Source organism: Octodon degus, unplaced genomic scaffold (genome assembly GCF_000260255.1).
Source record: "Octodon degus isolate 3935 unplaced genomic scaffold, OctDeg1.0 scaffold00015, whole genome shotgun sequence".
NCBI classification, from domain to species: Eukaryota; Metazoa; Chordata; class Mammalia; order Rodentia; family Octodontidae; genus Octodon; species Octodon degus.
The window spans coordinates 17,547,039-17,562,257 of record NW_004524591.1 but is presented as its reverse complement, the minus strand read 5'-3'; the positions used below and the strand labels follow the sequence as shown (position 1 = coordinate 17,562,257).

Sequence of the window (15,219 nt, the reverse complement as noted above, 5' to 3'; positions counted from 1 at the left end):
AAAAAAAAAAAAAAAAAAAAAAAAATTTCTCTGAATTTTGCAAAGATTGAGTATGCAAAAGTATAAAATGTTAGTCATGTTTAGAAAACAAATCAAGCAGCTAACTCTTTTACACATTCTTAAGAGTAAGGATTTAAAAAAAAAAAAAAAAGATAAGGATTTCAAATGTTTAAATAGCCTGGGATGTCTAGGTTCATGACTCTGGGCTTTCTGGTTCACAAAATGATTGGCACCAGTTTGGAAAGAAGAGTGAATAGGACTCTAGATGAGGGAGGTTCTTGCACAGGGACCGTGCTAGTCTTCTTGGTATTGCTCCAATTGTAGTATATGTGCTGCTGAAGCGAGCATTAGACAAGGTTCTTGTTAGAAAAAAATTAACAAGGAATTTCTGGAAATCAACTTTTAAGATATTCTGGAAAAAGATACTCTGACCCTGACCCTGCTAGAATAAAATACCAAAGAATAAGTGATTATGGCTGGTTAGAAAATTGCCCAGTGGATAGTGATGAGAACTGGAGTGTAGCCATGTTTTATTTTTATGTGGCTTTTCTCACTCTTCCTGTTGTTTGATTGGAAGGAATCCTTAATGGGCCATCTGATTATGACAGGACCCAGGTCTGTTTAGCTTTGCCTGACTTCAGTGGTGGTAATTTTTTCTGTCCAAAATGCCCATGATAAGATTTTCATTAGAAAAAAACGAACAATTCTAGCTTTCCTTGCATGAGCTTTAAGTTAGCTTTTTGAAGCTAGAGGTTATAACTTTTAGAGTAAATTATGGTATTTCTGGAAGCATGCTAATGTGAAAATGTGACTTTTCATGAAGGGGAGATAGTATGGAAAATTATAATAATAAGGGTAAAGAAAAAGAAGGAGCCTAAATGAATTCTGGTTTTGTTGTTTGAGGGAGGAAACTAAGGAATTTATGACTTATTAATTATATGTAGATTAGAAATTAAAAGAAAAAATACTCAGAATAATAATTTTTATTTCTGAACTGAGCATTGCTTAGTAAGTATCTTTGTAATAAAATTGAACACCAAAATAAATTCCTAAGCAATTATTGACAATTATTTTAATCAGTAGTATATGTTGTATGGATTGAGGGTATAACTTGGGAATGGGTAGTTGGAAAGGGTACCGTGGGAATGAGCTGCCTGTGATAGATACAGTGCTCTAACAAAATATTTCTTCCTCTTGAGAAGTACAGATTTGGACCTATGTGGATGTTCATGGGCTTTTCTTCCCCAGCCTAGAAAAACAAAATGTTATTATCTAAGAAAAATTATTGGGGGCTGGAGAGATGGCTCAGTGGTCTAAAGCACCTACTTGAAACAAGCTTGGCAAAGCACAGGGACCGCGGTTCGATCCCCAGCACCACATGCCAGCCAGCCCCGCCCCCTGGTGGGCTGAGCTGGCCACACACACACACAATAAATAAATGTAATAAATAAAAATAAATATTAAAAAAAATTATTTATCTCTGTTACTTCTGCTAACATCCGGTCATAACTTTGAATTTCTTTTGTCATTAGCAATAAAATTATGAAGGTGATATGTCTTCCTTTTACTTAAGTTTGAGTTTTGATGTTCTTGAAGTTTGATATGATGCCACAATATTCATGCAATTATAAAAGACCAAAAAATGTGTATTTAAAATTTTTGTGCCAATCTTTTTTGAAGGAAAAATAACCTTCTCCTTAAAAATCTGATCTTTGAATAATTGCTTTTTAATTCTATTTGTATAATTTTATTTTTTTCTGCTCAATTTTAAACAATTTTACTAACAAATTTTAATATAAAGGATTCCTGTTTTCTACTGGATTTAAAAAAGTATTCTTTCCTTTTAGCCCTTCTTTAAATTAGATACAAAGATGGCATTTAACAAATTCTTTTGTTTGGCTCCCAAACCATAACTTGGATGAACAGTTACTAGTACATACATCTTATGTGAAGTATGGTATTCTTTGATATGATCTTTGATTTTTCAGGGTTCCTTACTTAATGTCTTTCATTGGTAATGATCTAAATGGATAGATGGAATCAATCACTTGTCCTCCTAAGGTGCTCTGTATTTAACCTTTGTTTAGCAGAGACAATTATGTTGTGTCTAGTTTGAGTTATCCTACTTTGTCTTGGCTGTGCTGGGAGTGGGGTATAGCTTTTGCTTTTCAGTGTTCATTTAGTATGTAATTACTGAAGTTAAATGCTGGTGAAGCTTCTGTGGGAAAAATTGTCCTTGTTTCCTTTCTTCATTGATATTTGTAGGTTCCTAATCTCTTAAAAGTCCTGGGATGTAGATCTGTACATCACAACCAGGGGCGGGTGGTTTTATGGTGAGGAAGAGGGAAAAAGATAGTACTGAAGCAATTCCTGTCTAAGTCTGCAGAGTGCAGATTGCATTTCTCTTTCAGCCGTGTTAGGTTTATGGCCCTTTTTTGGGGAGAGCACTATTAAGTGTTTGGAGACCTTTATCTTTCTCTGTTTTGTTGTAGCAGATGGAGTTGTCTTCTGATGGTTTTGCTGGGTATGATAAATGCTGTACTGAAGTGTGCTTGGTGGAAGTTTAGTCTGGAAAGATTACTGTTTCTTTCAGATTCCTGAGGAAAATGGAATCACAGTATTCAAATTATTGAACAAATAAGCCCATCATCAGATCAGCAATAATAATCTTCTCATTTATGCTCGTGATTCTTTTTTCTATTTTTAAAGTGAAGATTTAGGAATAAAAGCCAGAAATGATGATCAGTTTTCTTTAAAATAATATAAATGATAGAAATAAACAGACTTTAAAAAAATGTATTTGGTAGAGGGTCTTACCATGTGGCTTGGACTCAGTGATCCTCCTGTTTGCTGCTTCCCCAGCACTGGGATTACAGGCATGTGCCACCACACCCGGTCCTGGTGGGGCAGGGCTGTGCGGGATGTGGTGCCAGGGATTGAACCCAGGCCCTGTGCTTGCCTAGGCAGGCACTTAGTCCATTCAGCTATCTCGCCAGCCCAAGCAGACTTTTTCTTAAGAGTCTGTAGAGAAATGTCTGTTGAAGACTTATCTCTATTTTTTAAAGGAATGAAAGCTAAGAAATTATGTGATTCTCTTGTGTTACAGAAGCAATTTTACAGAAGCAAAGCTTATACATCTTCCATTAATATATTACTGCAACTCTTAATTATCTTTCTAAAAATAGCTCTTGCTGGTCGTGGGGAAGCATTCTTGTATCCTTAGAAGCTGAGGAAGAACAATAGTAAGTCCGAGCCCATTTAGGGCAATTTAAGATCCTGCTGAAGATGTAGCTTAATGCAAAGGCTCTGGGTTCAATGGGGGGGGGGAGAGGCGGGGGAAGGGAAGAGGGGAGAGACAGACACAGAGCCAGAGCCAGATAAACAGAGGCACAGACACAGATGCTTCCTGTACGTGACATGTAATTCTTATATTCTAGGAGGTATTTGACCATGGCTTTATTAGTTTAATTCTGGTTAATTTGACCAATAGAACTTTTAGATAATTATGATTTTTAATATTTTTATGCAATCTGGTTTATGCTGGTGCTGAAATATGCTAGTCACCACATAACTACTGGATTGAAATAAATTTCCAGTTGGCTAAATTTTCCCAACAAATAAACCTGTTACTAAAATTAAATAGGAAGTTCTAATAAAGTTATCTGGCATTTGAAGACAGACTTTTCTTCTCTCTTGAGTGATTTACACTGCAGATCTGCTCTGACACAATTGAGAGCAAGTTTATAGTCTGAATTGAGCCAGTGGAGGTGATTTGCAAATTGTTATCCTCATATTTAAGTGATTTGCATTAATAATCTCCTTTCATTAATACAGGTAATCAAAAACTGATGGTTGTTTTTGAATTTGAAACTCCTGTGTCAACGTCCTTTATATTTTATGTTCCACCTCTTTTGTATAATATTCCTACTTTTGACAGTTAGGGAAGGATACTAGCAACATCTATAGTTGTATGCTCCTTCTTTGACTTGTACTGAGGAAAAATGGTGGCCTGTGATCAAAAGCCGGTGGTAGGGGTGGGGCATGTTCATCATTGATAGAGCAAGTGCTTCACATGTGCCAGACCTGGACTTCAAGCCCTAGTAGCAAAAGCCAAGCAAACAAATAAGTAAAAAACACCAGAGTAATTGAATGGAATTCATTACATCTTACACTGTGGTTCACACTTGAAATGTAGGATGCAGAAGACCTGGTTTGAGGGATCCTGGCAGTTTGTGCTGTGCTTGTATAGCTTCTGGACCAGACAGTCTTAATGACTCACAGCATCAGGTTTTTCTCTATACTGAGGCTACTGTGAGGCCTAGGACTCCACTTGGTGACCTAGTAACAATCACCATTTTTCTCAGAGCTTCTCTTTTTCTTACGGTTTTCATTTCACCTATATCTTTTTTTTTTTTTTTTTTTTTGGAACCGGGGATTGAACTCAGGCCCTTGTGCTTGCCAGGGAAGCGCTTATTCCACTGAGCTGTCCCCCCGGCCCCCTTCACCTATATCTTGAACTTAAATTTTTATTTAGTTTTTACTATCTGTCAGGTAGTGGGAATGCAATGGTAAACATGGGAGACCCATGTTTCTTCCTGTTACTGCTTGGAGTCCAAGTGTGTGTCATCAGGAAACCAACTCAAAGTTCTTTGGAAATACAGATAGAAATCATAAATACAGACTCAGCCATCGAGTTTTCTTATAAAATGAAAAAGTCTGTGTACTTTTTTTTTTTTTTTAATGTATTTGGTACAGGATCTCACTACACAGCTTAGACTCGTAGTGATCCTCCTATTTTCAGCCTCCCCAGTGCTGGGATTACAGGCATGAACCACCACTCCTAGGCTTGGTGGCTGGCTCAGTGCGCCTGGTGGTGGAGCTGGTATGGCATATGATGCCAGGGATTGAACCCCCATCTCTGCACTTGCCTAAGCAGGCGCATAGTCCACTGAGCCATCTTGCCGGCCTTTGTGTGCTTTTTTTTTTTTTTTTTTAATTACAGTACTGCCGTTTATTTTAGTAAGTATTCCTTTGTGGACTTTTATTGCTGTCTTTATTTTAATTTTCTTTGCGTATTTTTTCCTTCTGTTTTTTGAATGAAATATGCCTTTTCCCTTTTTATCTCCTCTTTCTAGTTTATTTACAGTACCAGGAATTGAACCGAGGTCTTTGCACTGAGCTACATACCAAGCCCTTGCATTTGTGTGTGTGTGTGTGTGTGTGTGTGTTTGTGTGTGTGTGTTTCTTGTAGATACCTGGAAGTGGGAATGTTGGGTTGTGTGGCCGAGTGGTTGAATACTTGAATTGTGTGAGAAACTGCTGTACTCTTGTCCAGCTTGTATCTCTCCACTCAAGTCCTTGCTCTGCTTTGTCTTCATCAGGACTGGGATGGTTAAGGGCTTCATTTTTTAAATTTTTTTTATTTTTAAGTGTTTTACCCCTAATAGGTTCTATCTCATTATGGTCTTAATCTTTTAATTTGTATTTTCTAGTGACTAAATTTGACCATTTTGTTATGTACTTACTTGCTTCTGGACTATAGCCGTTAGTGAAGGATGTTCACAGGTGTTCCTATCTTCTTGTCAGTTTATATTGGCCTGTTTTCCTTTTTTCCCTTTCTTTAAATTTTGAGACAAGGTCTTGCTGAGTTGCAAAGTTGTCCAGACTGGACTTAAACTGCTGCCTTAGCCTGCCAGCATGCTGGGATTACAGGTGTGGATTGCTGTATGTGGCTCTTTCCTTCTTATTGCTTCTCTATAGTACAGTTGAAAAGTACTTACTATTTTAAACATTTTTATTGCCTATATATGCATGTGCCCACTTTAAAAAAAAACAAATATAGGATTCTTTTTTAGAACTAATTTTCTCTGTTTAATATATCTTTTAATAAATTTTCTTTTTCTTTTTAAGACAGGGTCTTGTTATGTAGTTCCAGGCTGACCTGGACTTACTGTGATCCTCCTTCCTTAGCATCCCAGTTGCTGGGGTTACAGGCATGTACCACCACACTCTTTTTATGCTTTTAAATTACTTTTAAGTATTCTATTATACAGACATTTCTACTGTTGCAAAGATGTGACTTTGAATCTTCTTGAGCATAGATTTTTTACTATATTTGCAAATTTATCAGTAGAAGCAAGTCTAAGAAATGAAATTGCTAGGTCAAGTAGGATATATATTTTAGACTTTGGTAGATGTTGCCATTTTTTTTAACCAAAATTTTTATTTCAGCCAGTAATTTAGGACAATTAATATAGTCTGGGTGACATCCTCAAAACTGATATCTTAGAAATTTAGTCCCCAGTGCAGTAGTGTTGGGAGATGGGACCTTTACGGAGGTGTATAGCTTTGTCCTCTTTTGGGGATGACTCCATTGTAAAAGGGCTTGTCTGAAGGGATTTGCTCCATAGATACAACCTATTAGGGTAAAACATTTAAAAATTGAAAGGTCTTTGCCTTTCTATATTTCTTGTGTTGAAGGTGCAGTACTCTTTTTGGAGAATGTGGCATTCACAAGGAAGCAGACTCGCCCCTCAGCACATGACACACCTGCTGGTGCCTTGATCTGGAACTGTCTAGCTTCCAGAACCGTGGGAAACAAATTTTTGTTCCTTATAAGTAACCTAATTTTAGGTAATTTTTTGTAGCAGCATGTATTAGGCACTTTTTGTTTCTAGGACAAAATGCCTGATATATACAACTTAAAGGAGAGAGTGTGATTTCACCTCACAGTCTGAGGTTTCAATCAATAGCTGGATAATTCCAAGGTAGAAACAACTGTGGGGCAGAGGAAGGCTCTGGGAAGCAGCGAACTACTGGAAGAGCCAAAGACAGAGGAAGTGGGCTGGGTCATGTTATACCCTTCCCAGGGGTGCTGCCTGTGACCCATTTCCTCATCCAGTCTGAGCTGCCCAACAGCACACCCAGCATGACCTGATCCCTGTCTAAAACCCCTACTTCTGAATACAGGAGCCTGTGGGCACAGTTTGTGGTCTAAATCAGTTATGGTGAACCCTTCAGAGCTTTCAGCGATATAGACAGCCTGAGAATATTTATTCACAATTTTGCTAACACTGGCTTTACATTTCTTTTCTAGCTTTAGTAAAAAATGGTATAGTGTAATTTTTTTTTTTAAAACCTCATTTTTCTTCACATAGTATTGATTTTATTTTTAAATTTTATTTATTTATTTATGTGTGTGTGTGTGGCCAGCTCAGCCCACCAGGGGGCAGGGCTGGCTGGCATGTGGTGCTGGGGGATTGAACCGCGGTCCCTATGCTTTGCTAAGCTTGATTCTAAGTAGGTGCTTTAGACCACTGAGCCATCTCACCAGCCCAGGTATAGTGTAATTTTGATTTCCTTTACTTCAAATTATTAATTTTTGCTTCAAGTTATGAGTTTGAGCACATTAAGAATTTATTGCTGTCTTTAAAATTTTTTGTTTTTATTATTTTTGATGGTTCTTTGTTCTTGTCCTTTGAACATATTTTTATGGATTATTCATCCAGTAGCCATTTTTAAGTAGCTGTAGTCTGCCAGTACTGTACTAAGTATCTGTCTTTTCTTTTTTTGTGTGTGGTACTAGGGATTAAACTCAGGACCTTGTGCTTGCCAGACAGGTGCTTATGCTCCTGAGCTGTCTCCCTGGCCTCTACATTTATCTTTCCTAGTGGATGTGTACAAGCATCAGATGCTCACTCATTGAACAAATGTTTATTGAGTATCTGTTATGTGCTAAGTATTATTCTAGGCCTGAGAATACAGCAGTGAACATACATACATACATACTACATACACACACACAGACACACACCTTTATGGAGGTTACATTTTAATGAATGTGAATATGTATGGTAAGAGATAAAGTTTTTTAAAGATATAAATATTGAAAATGTTTTCTGACAGTTTTTATTCAGTTTATGTACAGTATTTTTTGAAATACATAATTTTTGAGTCATATAGTTGAATTTGCTAGTCTTATCATTTACGGCTTGTTTTATTTATTTATTTATTTATTTATTTTTAGGCAAGGACTTGCTGTGTAGTTCCAGAGTTCAGGCAGACCTTGAGCACACTATACAGTGTAGGCTAGCCCAAAACTCATTGTCATATTCTTGCCTTAGTCTCCCAAGACCTAGGATTACAGGCATGCATTAATATCTACTGTAGGGTTAATTTTAACACATGGACTTTTGGGTGACAAACAAACCGCATCCATCCCAAGCACCTCCTGTTTGTCATACACGCTACTGGCTCCTGAGGAAGGAGTTGAATGAACTCTAGGACCTCTAGATGTAACACAGTATTAGATGAGGCAGATGCATATTCATAAAATAGTACATTATTTAATTGAAATGTGTAAGCATGCAATGCAAAATTGTTGATTCTTTGGGGGCCATTATGTGGAAGGCTTTTTGGAATAAGTAAAGTTTAAATAAAGATTGTATTGGTTTTATTTTTTGAGACAGGTTCTCACTTTGTACCGAAGGCTAGCCTCAAATTTATGACAGTCCTCTTGCCTCAGCCTCCCAAGTGATGGGATTACGGGCATTGACCCCCACGCCTTGCTTTAAATCAGCTTTTTAAAGCTTGGAACGGGAAGGCTCTTTTAAGGTGAAGGGAACACTGTATGTGCAAAGACACAGACATGCAGCAGCAGTGTTTCTGCTGAAATGCGGCACTTTGATACTTCTGGATTTGGCACTTTGTAGAAAAAGAAAAATTACGTTGTTCTCTTGCAGTAGCAGCATATTTTCTGAACTATTTTCACCTATTAACTATTTTTTCTGTTCTTTAAAGAAGATATTAAGGAATTGACACTAATAGAGTGTCTCAGTGAAATGTTGGAAATACTGCTCTTTACCACCATTAAAAAAAAAGAAAAAAGGCTAGAAATACAGCTTTACTTACCCATACCTCTTCTAATACCAGATGCTGTTATTACAACCAGATTTGCAAGAAAGTGGTGTTTCTAGCTTACAAAATTCAGTGAGGTCCTTATCTAGGACTGTGGAGGAATTAACAGCTTCAGAATGCTCTGCCCTGGAGGGTGGAGATGGATGCAGAGCCCTCAAAGGATCAGATGGGTGGTGGTTAAGTAAGAACAGATACTCCTTTTAAATTCTTTAAACCCTATGAAATACAGTGCTTATTTTTTGCTTAGTTCTATAAGTAAAATCATTTTTTGTTTGCTTCTCAAAGAATCAAGATGTTTGCTCTTTAAATGGAACTGGTTGGCAAAGGCAGCAAATTCTGATTAATGAACAAGTAACAAAATGTTTGCAGTATAGAAGTAGATTGGTATAATGAAAAGAGCACATATATATATATATATATTTTTTTTTTAATTTTATTTATTTGTGTGTGTGTGTGTGTGGCCAGCTCAGCCCACCAGGGGGCGGGGCTGGCTGACATGTGGTGCTGGGGGATTGAACTGTGGCCCCTGTACTTTGCTCAACTTGTTCTAAGTAGGTGCTTTAGACCACTGAGCCATCTCACCAGCCCCAAGAGCACTTATATTAAGAACCTCAAAACAAAGGTTTCTCAGTTCCCTTGTTTCCACAAACTTGGGTGTCTTTGGGCAATTACATGACTTCTTTGAGCCTCAGTCTTTCTGGGTGTAAGAAGAGTAGCAGAAGTATGAAGACTGAGAATATATTCATTGATTATTTTGACGCTTAAATAAATAATATATAAGATGACAGTTCATCTTTTACATCTTATTAGTATGTAAAAATGCAGTTCTCGAAACTCTCCAAAGGAGATACTTCTTTCTGTAATGCCATTTTTAAAACTTTAATGAAAATCAAATGAAATTTCCATCCTTTTTTTTTTCCTTATCAACTTCAAGGTTGCCTTTTCCTAAATGTTCTGTGTAATCAAAGTAGAAAAATACACATTACTGCTTTACTTACTTCGGAATATTTTAACCAAATCAGAGTTCTGACTGTAGTAGTTGACAAAACAGGACTTCTAGGACTGTGAAAAGAGGCACCTTGGGGTGTCAGAGGATTTAGATCAGGGCGAGTTTAGGTTTCGTACTAGTGTTCTATGATTTGCACACACTTATATGGTTCCAGAGGTGAAACATAGAATCTTTATCATAGGGAAAATTGCTTAGATAGTATAACTGTCTTCATTTCATAAGTAGAGGAGTATAATTTTCTAAGTTATATTTTCAGTGGTTGTCTTACACAAAGTGGTTGGTTTCTTTCTGTCTTAGTTTCTGTAGTATATTGAGGGCACTGGGGATTATAGTTGGTTTCTCTGCTGCATACTACACTTAATGACCTTTTGCAAGTTGTGTAGTATCCCTGTGCCTCAGTTTCTCCATCTATAAAATGGATGTGTTACCTCCTAGGCTTGCCCTTAGAGAAAAGTGCTGCCTGGTTGTGGTAGGTGCTCAATAGTGTTAATTTCTCCTATTGTTATTAAAATCACTGTTGGAATTAGTAAGGGGGAAAAATGAAGTTCTCATTTAGTATGTATTTGAGAGCCTACAGAGTTAAGAATGAATTATAGTTGCTGATTTTTTACTTTCTGTATAAAAAGTTTTGGCGAGCAGTATTATTCATCTTAGAAATCAGAACAATTTTTTTTTAAGAACAATTTTTTAAAATCCTAAGTTTCATCTAATCAAAATATAAACATTTTAGTGATTTTGAATATAATGGAAACATATCCTTCTTGTTAATCTGAATTTATAAGTAGAATATAACATGCTGATAAAATCAGTATATTAGATAAAAATACACATTTTCTATGTATCTATAGTATCTAATACTGCCAATTCCTATATTAAAAAAAAATGTCATTACTGTGAAGTAGCTATTTGTTCCTACAATGCAAATGGCTTCTAATTTGTATAACTAATATATTTATACCTTTCCAGGCCATAGTGAAATAATTTGCTTTGATTTTATTTTTGCTTTTCTGTATTTTATTTTATTTTTTAGGACAGGATCTCTCTGTGTAGTTCAGAGTGGCCTTGAACTTGCTATATAGCCCGGGTAGCTTCAGATTCACAGTGATCCAGTGATTCTCCTGCCTCCTTCCTGTGAGTGCTGGGATTACAGACAGGAGCCACCGCACTGGGCTTTTAAAAAATCTTTTTGTTTTTTGAGAATCATTCTCACTGTGTAGCTCAGGCTGGCCTCAAATGTGTGGCAATCCTCTTGCCTCAGCCTCCTGAGTATTGGGATTATAGGCCTAGAGCACCAGGCCCAGTGAGTTTCAATTTTAACTTTTGTAATTTGTTTTAAAACTCAGTCTCTCAAAAGTTAAAAGGTATTTGTTTATCTTAAATTATTAAAAATGAATCCCTTGCAGAGCAGACCAGAGCAGGGTTTTTTTTTTGACAGAGTCTCACTCTGCAGTTTAGGCTGACCTTGAGCCCACTTTGTAGCCCAGGCTGGTCTTGAACTCACAGTAATATTCCTGCCTCAGCCTCCCAAGTTCTGGGATTACAGGTATGTACCACCACACCAGGCAAAAGCAGTTGTTAAAGAGCTCACTTTAGGAGTATAAGGCCAATCAAATGGGCACTGTACTTTTCTCCTTCTAATTCAAAACAGGATAAGACAGTAAAAATAGTAAGAGAATATACCCCCTTATATTTTTTAGTTGAGTCTTAAATATAATGAAGGAAATTTTAGCAAAATTACAGAATTATGAATTAGTATAATTATCTTAGAAGACAAGATGATTTCATGATCTATTTAAAATATTGTATACTGATTATGAGAATCTTTTGCCTTGTGTTTATTCTGGCTCGCTCTCTCTCCAAGTTCACTTAGAAAGTGAAGCAAAACAAAAAATCCCACCAACTTTCATGGATTCATAGGCTTTAAATCTGAGATAATGTTTAAATTTTTGCCTGTGCCTAGTCAGTAATCTTTCCATTCTCTTGGTTTTGCAGTTAGCAGTGGATTGTTATCTTTTCAAAGATCATAAACATTCCTGCACTAGAAAATGTGGACTGAGGTCTAAATTCCATTGTTTCTCTGTAATACCTTTGTTAGCCAAATTCCTGCTATCCTGGCATGATTCATTAACACACCTTTAGTTTAAAAGTGCACTACTGCTGATGTGCTCATCTTTTTCTCTTACCTTCTCAAGTTGATTAAAATGTCTAATGTTATAATGATGTTTCTTGGGTGGCAATCTTTGAATTGTAGCTTTTAAAAAAATCATTTATTAGGGGCCGGGGAGATGGCTCAGTGGAATAAGCGCTTCCCTGGCAAGCGCAAGGGCCTGAGTTTAATCCCCGGTTCCGTCAAAAAAAAAAATCATTTATTTATTTGGTACAGGATCTCACTATGCAGCTCGGAGTCATAGTGGTCCTCCTGTCTCAACCTCCCCAGTTCTGGGATTACAGGCATGCACCACTACACCTGGTATTGGTGGCCAGCACTGCATGCAGTATTAGGAGTCAAATCTAGGTCCTTTCACTTGCCAGGCAGGTGCTTAAGCCACCGAGCTATCTACGCAGCCCTAAATTGCAGCTTTTGTTTGGTGAATTCTTTTCTCAAATTTTTGAATGGATTAGAAATGATAAAATGCCTTTTAAAATTTACATCCCAGATAATCTTCAAATCATCAGTTGGTTACAATGAGTTACTAAAAGAGAATGAAACTCTTCCTTGTGGAGATGGGAGAGGTGAGGAGGGAGTTTAGACAAGGAACCGAGCTTCTGTGTGTATCACCATGAATGTCACCTGATGAAATTTCTTGTCACCTCTTTCCTTTTCCTATAAAAATAGGTATTAAAAGCACTACTACAGCATTTTCTCCCAATTATTCATTTTTTTATCCAGTATAACTTGTTGTACCAGATTTTCTTTTCAGTCATTAAGATTTAAATTTCATATTTCTTGTAGTAAGACCATCTCTGTCATATGTAAGGAATCTGCAGCTTTAACACCCCTTCATGTCTGATTAGAAGGTTTTCTTTTGTAATTAATTTTCCTCTGAGCTCCTTGTGGGAAACAGGAGCCCACTGCAGAGAGGTTAGAATACCATGGACTTTAGCTGTTCAGCTTTAATGATACAAGGAGATAGCAAAGCAAGAATAAATGAGGTACTTTTTGGTGAGCAAAAAATGTGAACTGCCTGTCAGTGTGAGATCGGTTCTAGGAACAGTTAGCCAGCAGTAATAGGGCACACTTGAGTAATTGAATTTGCATAACAAGGCTTGCTGAAGAGGTCTGACAGGCATAGAGATTTGTCTAGCTAGAGAGCTCCAGATGGACGTGACCACGCAGCAGCTGGGTGGCACGTTTCTCAGCATGGACAGCACCGCCCAGACTGGCAGCTGGACCCTGGCGACTGCAGGGTTGTGGCAGGCCAGCTGGTGGCTTCTGACAGCCAGTGGTCCTGTAAGAAAGCCTTTTCATAATGGCCTGTCAGGGTACTGGACCTGCAGGGACTGGCAGGAGAATGTCACAAGTTGCCAGTGAAGGTTGTTAAGTGGAAGAAAGCTGTCTGAGGGATGCAGGGTGGTCAGTGTTGCAGTCACAAAGCTAATACCTCCCAGAGCGATTCCCCCACCCTTGGTTGCTCTACACTGCAGCCATTCTGAGTTTTCATAATGTTCAAACTTTGGGACCAAGTGGCCCGCCTTCCTAAGAGCCCATGGAGAACCATCAGTTCAGGAAGGAAATAAATATCCTGTTTCATATTTTCCCTATAAAGGCATAATTTATCTTTGATTTATTGTTCATAGGAAAACCCAGCGTGTTTATGTAATAGATTTCAGAGAAATAATTTAACTCTTATAAAGTCAGTTTGTTTATGTGACCTCTCCCCCTCTCATGTATAGGTGGATTGTGTTTATGTGTAGAAATTAAGACGCTCATCTTCCTATATTAAGCATTTCAAAGGCCGGCTTTGGGCCTTCTGCTAATAAACTTTACATCTGTATTCTTAAATTGAGAATGTTGCCATCTTATTTCTCCTCTAAAAAGTCATATAACTTCTAAGAGAAAGGACAAACTGTGATGGGGGAAAGGAGAAAGGAAGAAAGGGAAAAGGAAAAAAGTATATTTATATACAAGCTAGTTAAGATAGTTATAGCTAGTTTTTCCTGATTCATTGAAAAGAATGGTTTGTGCTAGTATCTTTTGGACATGATATCATGCCTCTATATTGTACTCTGAATAACTGCTTTGAAGACAACAATATGCAATGTATTAATTGTGAATCCTGTTTTGAAATTGTTTTTTTTTTCTTTAAAATGAAAACTATCATGTATCTTAGCTAATATGAATTTTTTTGAAGGGAGGAAATCTGCTTAGATGTGTTTTTCTTTAGAGTGAAAAATTTGCTGTTATAGTAAAACCTAATTATAGTGAAACAGAAACACTCATATACTCCCTTTGAATGTCATTGACATTTAATCTGTTTCTTTTTGAATTACAGTACTGGTGCTCTTTACTTTGTCAGTCTTCATCTAATATTCTAGTTCTCATGTCATCCCTGTAAATGAAATAGCTTACTATATATAGTCAGAGTCAGTCAGTCTGTCTGTCTGTCTGTCTGTCTCTGTCTCTCTGTCTCTCTGTCTCTCTGTCTGTCTCTACTGGAGATCGAACTCAGTACCTTGTGCTTGTTAGGCAGGCGCTCATGCCACTGAGCTTTATCCCTGACCTCAGTCTCAGTCAGTCTCTGTCTGTCTGTGTGTCTCTGTCTGTCTGTCTGTCTGTCTGTCTGTCTGTCTGTCTGTCTCTCTCTCTCTCTCTCTGGTGTAACCAGGGATTGAACTCGGGCCCCTGCGCTTGCCAGGGAAGCACTTATTCCACTGAGCCATCTCCCTGGCCCAGTATCTCTTATTGTAGGATAACATGGACATGGTAGCAGTAAGGATGGTCCAAAACAGTGAACATTTTTAACTTTCAAGTTGGCAAAGATAATGAACATCCTGTTCTGTTTTGTTTTTTGCTTATTTATTTGTTTTTTGAGATAGAGTCTCACTATGTAGCCCAGGCTGGTCTTGAACTTGAGGTGAACCTCTTGTTTTAATCTTGCCAGTGCTGGGATTATAGATGTGTGCCACCATGCCGCATTACAGCATCTGTTCTTAGCAAAGGTAAGGGAAATATATAGCCTCATAGACTGCTTTGGGGATGTAAATATGTCGACCAATTCAGAAAACAGTTGGGCATTATCAAAAGCTTAAAAGTTACATATATGTATGTATACATGTAATTACATATAAGTACA

The 15,219-nt window shown here is 37.4% G+C and overlaps 1 protein-coding gene and 1 non-coding gene across 2 annotated transcripts in view; one reads left to right on the top strand and one right to left on the bottom strand.

The window, feature by feature from the left end:
* The window catches only part of Hibadh (3-hydroxyisobutyrate dehydrogenase), a 131,755-nt gene that overhangs the window by 55,253 nt on the left and 61,283 nt on the right, over positions 1-15,219 (top strand). The window lies entirely within an intron of this gene.
* Positions 243-348, bottom strand: LOC111815399. The gene has a single exon (XR_002820093.1). It is a non-coding gene; the product is annotated as a U6 spliceosomal RNA (small nuclear RNA).